The sequence below is a fragment of the Canis aureus genome, chromosome 17 (genome assembly GCF_053574225.1).
Source record: "Canis aureus isolate CA01 chromosome 17, VMU_Caureus_v.1.0, whole genome shotgun sequence".
NCBI classification, from domain to species: Eukaryota; Metazoa; Chordata; class Mammalia; order Carnivora; family Canidae; genus Canis; species Canis aureus.
Window position 1 is genome coordinate 51125125 of NC_135627.1, and position 12322 is coordinate 51137446.

General features: G+C 42.5%; 1 long non-coding RNA gene and 1 pseudogene across 16 annotated transcripts in view; one reads left to right on the forward strand and one right to left on the reverse strand.

The window, feature by feature from the left end:
• LOC144287968 (protocadherin-8 pseudogene) overlaps positions 1-12322 on the reverse strand; it is a 121757-nt pseudogene that overhangs the window by 12202 nt on the left and 97233 nt on the right. For 9 of the 14 annotated variants that reach the window (XR_013355893.1, XR_013355895.1, XR_013355889.1 and 6 more), the window contains 4 exons: positions 8070-8314; positions 6800-7017; positions 5781-5834; positions 2912-2995 (listed from right to left, as the gene is read on the reverse strand). The product of XR_013355893.1 is annotated as a protocadherin-8 pseudogene, transcript variant X10 (transcript). Of the gene's footprint in view, positions 1-2911; positions 2996-5780; positions 5835-6799; positions 7018-8069; positions 8315-9669; positions 9785-12322 lie in introns of all 14 variants that reach the window. The other 5 variants (XR_013355891.1, XR_013355890.1, XR_013355885.1 and 2 more) reach the window with 3 other exon arrangements.
• The window catches only part of LOC144287970 (uncharacterized), a 35306-nt gene continuing 25004 nt past the window's right edge, over positions 2021-12322 (forward strand). The window contains exon 1 of one of the 2 annotated variants that reach the window (XR_013355900.1): positions 2021-2147. This is a non-coding gene — a long non-coding RNA (uncharacterized LOC144287970). The remainder of the gene's footprint in view (positions 2148-12322) is intronic. The other variant, XR_013355899.1, reaches the window with a different exon arrangement.

Here is a 12322-nt window from a genome sequence, read left to right on the forward strand (position 1 = left end):
CTTCTGAATCTTCAACAACCCTGGAATGCATAAAGGCAAGGCACTCTCTCATTTTACAGATGAAGACACTGAGGGTCCAAGAGATGAAACAGCTGGCCTATGGCCAGCTAGCTTTGGGAATTCTCTAACTCCATTGGAGGTCTCCAACTCCCAGTTCAGGAGTCCTGCCTCACAGCTGTCATGAGAAAGAGCTCTACAGAAGCTTGGTCACAGGTTTGAAATTCAGCTCCACCACTTGCCTCAACGAGCTACTGCAAGAATCTCGCTAGGTTCTCTCCTTCTCCCTCTGGGTCTTACAGAAAGCTGGCATGATCTCATAGAGCCCCAGCTCAAACTAAGGTTTGTAAGTTTCCCATAGGGCCATGGCCGCTGGAAGCGCAGGAGGTGCTATAATTGAGTAGGGGAGAAGCCTGAGGCTCCTAGGGAAGTAACTGTGCAAGTGTGCCCGGTTAACCCTAGGACTGAGGGACTTCCCCACATGAGAGACTTTCAGGATGAAGCCAGAAATAAGGCCCCCCCCCCACTGGAAGTGGGACTTTAAGTACAAAATTCAGGCAGTCCCAGGTAAGCCAGGGCAGTCGGTCATCCCAGTTTTCAAAACTTCAACAAAGTGTCTTCAGAAACATCAAAGAGGTTTGAAATATCTCCCCTTCTATTTCCAATTGGCCCATCAATAGAAATTTGCCAAGAATTTGAAATGGGTTATGAAAGACCCAGTTGGGCCAAACATTAAAACTGAACTGACCCCTTCATTGAGCGTTTATCTTACTTTCAGTTATTTACTTATCTTAATCACTAAGTGTTTTTTGCTTAATAAAAGCTAAGTATTACAGAATACATTGTAATGCAAGCATTTGCCACCAAAGAACAAGAAAGAGAGAAAGAGAATGAGAAACAAAGAGGCATCTATACTTTAGCATGCAAAGGACACAGGATGCTATGTGAAGACAAAGAAATGACTTGGAACCCATGTGTGTCTGGGGAGGGCCAAGCAGGGAGTGGACATTCAGGAAAGGAATTGTGAATGGAGACATGTTTATGCTGATGGAACTCAGTTGAGGATACAGACGGAAGGGGGTGGCCCTTGGGCTGCACTAGAGCAGGACAGTCTCACCAAAGAACAAGCAGCACACAGGTAAGTAGGCAAGATGGAGCATGGTGCATTCAGAGGACAAGGAAATCAAGAAAGAAGCACCAGAAGGTGAACATGAAGGACTTTGCATCCCATGCTAATGAGTCAAGACTTTATCCTGTATGCAACTGTGAGCCACTGAAAGGACTTAAGCAAGACATAATCCCATATGCTTTAGAGAGACATTCTAACATCAATATGGAGAATAGATTTGAGGAAGGAAGGGGCAAGACTAGAATCTAGCAATACTGGAACAGTTTTTATAAACAACATGAGAAACAATGGTGGCCTGTGTTATGGTTAGTGGCTGCGAGGATGGAGAGAACTGGACGGATTTTAAAGCTATGAAGGTGGTGAAATAAACAGGATGTCGGGGTTGACTGAACATAATTCGTAAGCTAAAGGAAACTATCTAGGATGCCACTATACATAGAGCATATCTGTGTACAGATACACATATATCCATGATGAATTTGTATTTCTTAATATGAAAGCAGTTGTATGACAAATTTTAAACATTGCCTAAGCCATAAATAGGACAGCTTGGGATTCTGTGGCTGTTCCCAGCTATTACCTCTTAAAAATAGTCAGGCAATATGTGGTTATATGTGTAGCTCAAAACCATGCCTTGTATAGCTCAGTTAACAGCCGAAATAATGTTATCCTCATCCATTCATCCATCAACGGACATTTATTGAGGCTTTCTCAGAACCAGTGAGTAGACACTGGAGGGGGGGGGGAATGATAAAATGATGAATGAAACAGTGTCCTTGCCCTCAAGGAGTCCACAGCACAGTAGGGGAAACAGACAATAAAAAGACAATTACAGCACAATGTGATCAGTGACAACACAGGAAAACATGCAGTCATATGGGAGGACATAAAGGGAGCAGCTTATCCAGCCTGTGGGAGAATATTGGTCCACAAGGGCTTCTGAAAGAGATGATGATCATTGACTGTAGGCCTCTCCTAAAATCTGTTATACAATTCTACTTCATCCCATCTCCGTCTTCCAGTAAGTTCTTTACAGAGAATGACTGTGTCTTATTTATCACAGAACCTTGGGCAGTAGGTGTTCAATAAGACAGATGGATAAATGGATGGATGGATGGATGGATGGATGGATGGCAGACAGATGGTGGATGACATGAGTGAAGGGAATAAATGGGTATTGATCTGACCTCAAAGGATTAAGGAAGAATGGCCATCAATTCATGGAAATTACCAGGCAAATAGTGCTTTATGGTGAAAGGGGATTTATTGAGAAGGTACTGGATTAAATGGGCCATGGGTTCAATTTTGTTTTGTGGAGTTTGACCCTTATCAGTTGATTCTTGTTGTTTAGTATTTATTGAGCCAGATTTTCTCTGTACTTAAGCTACTCCCTGGGAGAAGGTTAGACACTTCTGGAAACTGCATTAACTCTTTCAAGCCACTAGGGTACTATTCAGTGAATTACTTTTTGGTAATTAACGATGCTGCAACACAGAAACACAATGTGTGGGGATATGGAGAGCTAATCTCTCTGCCTGCCTTCTCCAGCTGCCTATTTCTGATTACTGAAGAGATAGGGCGCAAATATGTGAGGATTACACAATGACAGTCAGTCCCGATTTCATATAAGAACCAAGGGAAGTCTCCTCCTGAAGCCCATGAATTCTTCACATTAGAGAACAAAGATTAGCAGGATCAAGTGACTAAAGCACTTAACGGCTCTAATCCTCATTCCTGCACAAATTCACTCTGTGGTTTTGCACTTATCTCCTTCAGACTCTTTACCTTCTTTGCCCCTCTCTGTGCATCTGCCGGATGATAAGAGCAGTTCTGGGCTCTGGACAACCTGTATCTGTCATCTTTCTTCTTCTAATATAAAAAGAAAAAAAAATAGAGCTAGGTTTGAATGACTTCCTTTTTTTTTTCATACCCATATAGAAGCCTGAAATCTACTCATTAAATAGAAATGGTCCTTCCCCCATCCCGTCTCATCCCTTTAAAGCCAATGATATGTACTTTCTGTCTGCAAACATCTTACGCTGCTAGTTTGCATCTTTAATTACCCAGCGCACCGGTCTTGTTTCATATGACTTACAACATGCAGTTCTGCCCTTAGTTCATTTAAGCAAAATCATCCCTGGTTTGAGCCAAGATGTATTCAATATACAATTACCTGGTGGGTCAGGGCTCTGCCGTTTTGTCATTTTTACTGGCATTTTCTCCATTATTGCTAAGTACTGAGCAGTATAAGCTGTCAGAGCCACATGGCTGGCCTGAAACTTAATTTTCCTAAATTGCACAATTCTTCAGAAACAGCTTACACCCTCCTCCCCCGCCACCCCAGCACAGTTCCCTGGAGGGAGAACTAGGGGCAAATAGGGTTAAACTTCAAACCGAGTTATATAGAGCTTACCAAGAGCAACAGTGGGAGGAAGCAATTAAGCAGAAGTTGGGTTTGCAGGCTGCATGAGACTTCTGGAGACAATGCAGATTCTGAGTCAAAGTGCCTGCTCAAAAGCCTTTAAGTAGCAAGAGTTCTTACAACATGACATGCTGGGGTAAAAGGCAGCGGGCAAGACGAGGGAAAGCCTGCTTACCGAGAGCCCATTGTGTGGAAGACGGTGCACTAGGGGGTTGTTATATGCAATAGGGCATTAATTTTGATACTAACCTGCTGAGATGAATATTTTTATCCCCATTTTATAGGTGAGAAAAGAGAGGTAGGAGGTTAGTGGACTGACCAAGGATACACAGCTGGTATGTGGGACAGTCTCATTCAGATCTAGTTCTCCTCAAACCACCCACAGTATTTGTTGCATGAAACCACCCTAGAGAGGGTGGAAAGCAGTCTCTCTGACTGAAAGTCCTGAGAAGTAACAGAGGAATGCAATGCCCAGAGCCCAGCTTTCCTCTCTCTCCCCGCTGCTAGCCTCAGTGTTACACACCTACTTCCTACCCTCCCTCCAGGTGATCTGAGAGAAACCTCACCTTGGTCTCTTCCTATTCTGGATAACTCTTAACTCCCTGCACTTACTTCTCATGAAGAGAAGCCCTTTGAAGTCCAGTAGGTCACCCAGTCCCTATCACCTGGAGAGTTGGAAAAAGATATGACTCAGCTTAGCCTCTTCCTTTGTATTAACCTCAAAGAGAGGCGGTCTGTTCCAGCTTCTAAGGAAGAGTAGAACGAGATTACTGTCTGTTCCCTTAATCAGAGGGGCTTAGTGAGCAAAATGCAAACCTCAGAGCCCATTACAATACCTGTACTAATTAAATTTGGTGATAGACTGGCAATTTTTCCATACCTATCCTCTGTGGAGTTTACTGTTAAAGGACTTCGAGTTTTGAGAGCTGGTTTTAACCAGGTTTATTAGTCTGCTTTCAGTTGAGTTGAAGCTGGAAACTTATTATTTATTTTTTATATTTATCTATTTATTTATTTATTTATTTATTTATTTATTTATTTATTTATTTTTGAGGCTGGAAACTTAGACCACAGATTTCTACCCACTGGGGACCTATCTGAATAGAAAAAAATAGGGCAAGCCCAGAGATGGAACCATCCTGACCACATATGTTCTGTATCTTTCACTTCTACTCAGATGACATCTGAGTAGTTCAACAGTTCACAGCTCGTGTGGTTCTGGGCCGTGGCAGGTGCAGTGTTGTGGTCGCACCACCCATTCCCTTCCTCTGCGCCACACCTTTTCACAGGTATATACACGCATATGCTTTGGGTCAACCTGCAGTCCCAAACTGTGTAGTAAAGAATTAGTTCTACCTAATGAAAGGTCTGACCTTTGTCCCAGCTCCTTAAGAGCCAACTTCTAAACTCTGGCAATTTCCAGAGTGACAAACATGTCTTTATTTTGGGGGACAGGCACTCGGGCCACACATAATAGTGTTTGCTAACGCAAGACACCTGATGGTTGATGCTAAAGAGATTACGCAGGCAGGGCCAGCCACGCAGACAGGGTTGGCTGCTGACTATTAAGGTTGGAGCTGACTATGCCAGAACGACTAACCATGGGGTTAGACAGTTGGGGCTTGGGCCACATGAAATCAACTGACCTCGGGGAAGGATGAACAAGAAACTGAGTTCAACTATGCGGTCAATAACTCAATCAGTCATGTCTACATAATGAACTTCAGTAAAAACTCTGGACACAAAGCTAGTATGAGCTTCCTGGGTTGAGAGTTCTTTGCCTACTGCCACTCACTGATGCCAGGAAAATGTTGTGTCCCCAAGGACCTGTTTGGAACCTTCCCAGTCCCAGAGTCTGCCCTAGGCAAATATTCTTTTGACCAGTAATGATTTGTATCTTTTTGCTATAATAATCCTGCAACTGTAAGCATGGCACCTTTCTGAATTCTGTGTTGTCCTAGTGAATTAACAAACTTCAGGGATTCCATGGGGGACCCCCAAATTTGTAGCCAGCTGGTCTGAAGTGAGGGTAGCCCATGGTCCCCCAAACTTGCAGGTGCTGTCAGAAATCTGGGGCAGACTTGGCAATACTTCTCTAGACTGTGTTCTTCACCTCATTTGGCTGACTCTGGGCCAAACACACTCTGGGAGTAATTCTTTAAATCTCTTTCCCCTTGCTTTTTCTCCTGGCCCTGAATCCCCCCTCATGTCTTTCTCACTTTCTAACTTTACCTCCTCACAGCACTCCTTGTAGTATCCCGAAATGGGTCTTTTCCTAGGAGCACCCTAAAAGTCAAAGACAAAAACCTTTTATCTATGATCACAACTCCCTCTGTCAAAAAAAAAATTTTTTTTTTAGAGAGAGAGAGTACACATAAGAGGGGCCAGGGGAGTGAGGGTGCAGAGGGAGAATCTTAAGCAGGTTCCATGCTCAGCTCAGAACCCCACACAGAGTTCAATTTCATGACCCCGAGATCATGACCTGAGCCAATATCAAAAGTCGGACACTTAACTGACTGAGCCACCCAGGTGCCCCCCAAAAGAAAATTGTATGGTTGGGACACCTGGGTGGCTCAGTGGTTGAGCATCAGCCTTTGGTTCAGGTCATGATCCTGGAGACCCAGGATCGAGTCCCACATCAGGCTCCCCACAGGGAGCCTGCTTCTCCCTCTGCCTGTGTCTCTGCCTCTCTGTGTGTGTGTCTCTCATGAATAAATAAATACAATCTTTAAAAAATTGTTTGGCTGACTCAAATAGCAATTAATGAATGGCGTTATTCATCTCACGCACATCAATAAGCATCTGAAGACAAGGGTAAGGGTATCCCCGAGTGCAAGAGAAGCAGGATTGGAGCTTGACAGAATGAGGGGAAGAATGTGTATCTCCGTGTCTTGCTCAGGTAGCAGTTTTCATCTTTAACTGCTCTGACACTCACAACTGGAGTGTGGCTCAGGATCACTGGTACGATGCCATCCTGATAACTGAATGGTCCTCTTAATGTTTCTGCAAGCTTTGGAGTTCATGAGTTAGTTAGGGTTGGGGGCAGAAAGGGTAGCAAAAAAGGAGAAAGGGAAAAAGGAAGGGTGACAGGGTCATAGGCAAGGTCAAACGGCAGCCCTCTATCATGTCTGATTTAGTCTTTTTAAGCTTCCTACACATAGGCCCTCAACATCTAGAGATTTACAAGCTGAGGTCCTCCCCCGCCAGTAGCCCTCAGGACTCCTGCTTCCTCCAAGCAGGCATATACTCACTGGTGTTCCTGTGCAGGGCTAGCTCTTGCCACCATGAGATTGCAGCCGAAGTCCCCATGGGTCTCTGTGCAACATAAGCGATGCATGGCTTGTCCTCTGGGACCTCTGATGTGACACACAGTGCCTTGTTGACATTTTCCTTGGAGTCTTGAAATAAGTCTTGTTGGCTGCCAGGCTCTCTGAGCTTTAGGGACTGTGATTCTGCATTTCTGTATTTTCTGGGGAAAAAAAAAGAGACCCATTGCAGTGCCAAGGCTATTACTCACTCACTCATTCACTCACTCACTGCACCACTGCTCCTCCGATGGCACCCAGGCTTCTGAACACAGCTTCTTCTTGCCTTTTCCTCTCCCTCTCCAATCAGGACAAGCACAGTTACTGAGCTGTTGCAAGCTTGCAGCACGAAGGACTTGAATGTCCCTAAATACCTGTGCTGCTTGCTTTGCACTATTTTGCAGGGAATGGCCAATTCTCTGTACAAGATGTCAGATTAGCCTTCCATGTAGGCAAATGGGAGAGCTGGGAAAGTAACATTCACAGATACACACACACACACACACACACACACACACACACACATACACACACACACTTGCAAAACAAGAGAGAAAAATCTGAAGTGAAACTTCTGCTATTATTAAACATAATATGGAATCTAATACCTCTACTGCCACTGCCCCTTTGCAAGCCAGACAGAAGGATCCAACCTTCCTTTAAACAACTGTTTGGCCTCGAGCAGGTTGTGTGACCTCCCCAGGCCTCAGAATCCTCATCCATCAAACTTACAAATGATCTTTGAGGTCCCTTTCAGCTCTAGGTTTTCATGATAAAAAAAAAACAGGCAGAAGAATCTGCACACACCCCCACCCAGAGGAGCAAGGACCAGCAGTGGAACACAAACTGGAACAAGGGAAGGAGGGTCCTCCGATGTATGGCTGTTGTGAACAGAGTCAGAGCCTCCTTTTTCTCATAATGCACTGCCTTGCCTAAATGGATTCCGATCACCTTGGCTCTGAAAAATATATTAAATATCTGAGAACTGCTATTATTCTAAGTGATGAAATGCACCACTAGAATAGACTTTCCATTGCAACCGACTGGACTGGCCACACTGTCCTTAATAGCGGGCTCTCCAGCCACCGCCTGAGTAAGCATGAAAGGCCCTGAGAAAGGAGAGATGCTTTTTACTTAAATGAAATAAACAACTATAAACCGTGAGAGGTCATTGTAATAATGGAAGGGCAACTGGAGCTGATTCTATTAAAATTACCTTTCTTCGTTGACATTTCAAAGTGCAGTCGTCAGATACTAGTATTTACACGAAACATGTAATTTGATATGCCAGTTGCAAATATCTTCACACTCAGGCACTGAAAATCCCAAAATGACATTCAGAAGTTTTCCCTGCAGTGTCCTGGATGTACTTAAGGTCTGTTTAACTTTCGTGGTTTACAAAACCCTTCTGGATTGAATCTGCACTTTTGCACATTCTGGAAAGCGAAGAGAACATCAGCTCTGCGAAATATAAAGAAGAAAGCAAAATAAAAAGTAATTAGCACCTTATGCCAAAGATGCTGAAAAGTTTTAAGCTCGAAAGGACCCCTGAGATCTATCCAACTTCCTCATTTGCAGAAGGGAAGGCAGTGGGAAGGTGTTTACACCGGGAGAGCATGCATCTCCTTCTTGGGAAGGTCTGAAGTAAAGTTTTGCTTTGTTCTTCCAAGAAAATAAACATTTCTGGATTCCTTCCCGCTTTAGCTTTGCATCGACTCAGTTCTAAGTCCCGCATTCACATCAGCCAATATTCTATATTTCAACTTTTAATCAGATTTTGCCAGATTTTAATCCTCAGCCCCAAAGTAGGTGTGGGGAATTGGGCATTTCACAAAACCGCTTACTATGGGCCAGACCTCATGCTAGATACTGGCAGGAATCCCCATCCTAGTCAAGAAGATGCACATGCACACAAGTGACAGAGGAATGTTGGTTGGAAGGGTAACAGGTGTAGACACAGAAGAGACCAAGTCTGCTTAAATCAACTACAGGTCTTTCCTACAGGCCTCTGTATTTTAAGACGTACAGAACGCTCGTTGCATTCAATTCCTAACCACCACAGACTGTGATGGAAAGCCCTCTGCAGAGACGTGGTGCCTATACGCACTGTGCAAAGCCCAGTGCTGAAGCTGAAATATTAGGAAAAACCCATTCTGAGAGATGACCCACAGGTAAAAGGTCATGAGGGCACAAAATTTATTCCATAAGGCCAAGTATGATGCATTACAAGTATCTACCAACTTTCCACTGACTACTATCTCACACAAAATCCAAACACACCAAGAACGCCCATTTGGGAAACATGTTTCTCCCCACTTCCCAGCAGCGCAACTTGCCAGGCATCAAAGGTCTTGTCTGCCTGCTTTGGCTGTCTGGCCAGCAACAGAGGCACAGCAGACCCAAAAGGGAGGAAACAAAGGGTGAGAATAAAACACGTTTCTGTCAGCCAGACGGCATAGCTTTCCCTGAATCCACAGGACTGCTGAGAGGCAGTAGAGAACTTTAAAAATCAGGTTGACACTTGCTATTTAGGATTGCAATAGAAAGTCCATTATATTAGTTGTTAACATTCTGAAGAATACTTAAAAACAGTAATCTATTTATAATTTCTCATCTAATATAGCACCATTATTTCTGGAAAGCTTGCAGCAAGACTAAAATGGCCTTATTCCAACCACCAAAATCAATTCTTCTGTACAAATTTGATATAGGCAGCCTTGTGTACCATTTGAAACAGCTCACTGACCTGTGAAGCTTGGCATTTGCACCATAAAATTTAGACCTTATTTGATGAAGTTATTGAACACTGTACTTACCTCATCTAAGGTTTAGAAGCAATCGTACATGCTTTCGCTTTTTCTCTTTAGGAGGAAGTTTTGGATAAGTGGCAAATCAAGTTGTTTGTTCGGATTTGGGTAAAGACAGTCTAGACTACATTTAATGAAAACCATAAGTTAATTTTGAGTGTGATCCTGGAGGCTCATTGCCAAGTGGAAATGATGGAGATTATTTTTAAAAGGCGATAGAAGTGGGGGGGGGGGGGGAGACATAATGCAATATCTGAACAGAAGTCTATTTTCTTCACTCGATTGCTAATTAAAAGTTTATTTTCATATACTCTTATCTAAAAATTTAGGGGAGATGAATGATACACACAATCCAGCTACTGTGTTACATGGGGATAATAAAGAATAGGAATATTTACCCTTCTTAAGATCTCACTCTACGGTGATCTATACATGAGTGAATCTCTGCATTTTTCACTGCTATATTGCAGCCAATCATGGACATTGATTTTTAATAGTAAAACAAAAGCAACCTCACAGCAACAGATATGCTCACTTCTAATCTCACCACAGACTCCCATAACTGAACATAGCTCCCAAATGTATGATGATTGTGGTCCCAAAGTCCAGAAAACCCAAATATTGGCCAGAGTCTGGCAAAAGAGTCAAAATTTTTAGGATAATGCTGAGATTCCTGTTTGGTGGACATGATTTTTTTTAAGCTTATTTTTTTTTTCTAAATTTGATCACATTAATTGAAATTTGACCAAAATAGACACTTGATAATTTGGATAAATCCTAGGGCTTCAATCCAATAGGCAACTGCAGAAATGTAATCGTACCCATAGATCATTTCTGAAATTGTGAGTTTTGTTTCTGCAAATCTTCAAACTGGGCCATGTTGTTAAATACGGGTTGCTTACTAATAGAATTCTCAGTCTTCCTTCCCTATTAGATTCACTTTGAGTCTGGATACACACATCTTTCACGGGAAGCATGGACATTGTGGGGCAACAGTAAGATGATCTCTAAGACCATGGAAATAATAATAAGGTTGTCCTCTTAGATCTGCACTTTAAAATTAGCAAATAGAAGAATCGGAATACTGGCTTACGGACCACCAGGAAGAGGCATAACATCTCTCAGGACAGAAAGCTTGCCCATCACCTACTGGAAGCTGTTAGCCAGCTACATCCATGAACCCGACAGGGACCATCTCTCCTTGCTGACTCTAAGGGCACTGAAATGAATGCATCATGTGGTCACAGCCTAACGCTAAAGAACCTGCAGACAGAAGTAACTCCTTCCAGTGCCATGATTACTAAGCAGCTGCTGACAATTTGGCTTCCTATGTAGCTTGCATGCCATACAACACTCTGAGCACTTTACATTTATTATCTCATTCAGTCCTCTAACAGAACTAAAAGCTTAGCCACTTATCCGAGGTCGCACAGCTAGTTAGTGGAGAAGCCAGGATCTGAACCTAAGAATCCTGCATCTGGAATGTGTACTCTTCACAACTATGCTCTTAAGAATCTGATTTTAATCCTTAGAGTTGCTGTGAGCTTTGATATCACTAATGAGTATCTAAGATCTGTCATGGCTGAAGCGCTGATATGATCATATTTCCACCACTGAAGGGCTACAGCTAACCCCAAGATCAGAAACAATTCCCCAAGGAAACAGCACACCACTGGGTGTTGGGGACCAATGGTCCCCAGGAAGCATCTCCACACACTGCTCTGCCTCTGCACCTTTACTTTTACTCTTCTCACTTGAAGGGATTAACTATGTTCTTGCTTTTTTTGTTGTAGTTTCAATTTGATTGTGTTCAGGCTGTCCCTTGACTAAGGTAGTTGTGATTCCCTATATCGCTGGCAATCCAAGAAGTTGGATTTCTTGTGTGGCTTAATTCAGAATGTCAATGATCAGCCTCCTGTTTATGTGAACCAAATCTCCAGGCTCTTTTTGGAGATTTTCCAAATATCATCCAAACTATAGATAGTTAACGACACAGGCATGAATGTTGATGGGAAGTCACAGCATGAGAACCAGCTCCACTGTACTCTGCATGAAGACTGAGTTCAATGTCCTTCTATTTTGACATAAATAAACAAAGTCTTCCTCCCCTATCATTTTGATTTCTTATTCCTTATCTGACATAAAATTAGTTCGTCATTACACAGATTAACTCTCTCAAATGCCTTGGAAGTATGTAAATAGATACTACTAATTCTCAAGTCCTCATTAAATAACTAAAACATACATTTCTGAAAATGTAGCATCATGCTAGTGTGTGGTAGTTGCCTACTGACTCCATTTTTTGATATGTTTTTGATAATACATTAGTGTGATTTTAAAAATATAAAGTGCCCTACAGACAGTGCTCATCATAATTCTACACTTCCCAAAATGTTCTGTAGAACATTAATTACATACAATGTTAGTAGAGCTAACCTGGAAGGAAAAAAAAAAAGTTTTAAAGCCTAGTAAGCATTGGAAACACTAAGTTAAGTGGGTCTCTTTACTGCGTGACATCTAAGAGTCTTTAATTTTTTATAAATTAAATTAATTTATTTATTATTAATTTGCTAAATTTATTATTATACACTGTGAATCTCTAAGGGAGAATAACAGAACATACCAAGGTTTCTCTAACTATCTGTGGTGAAGGATGGGTTCT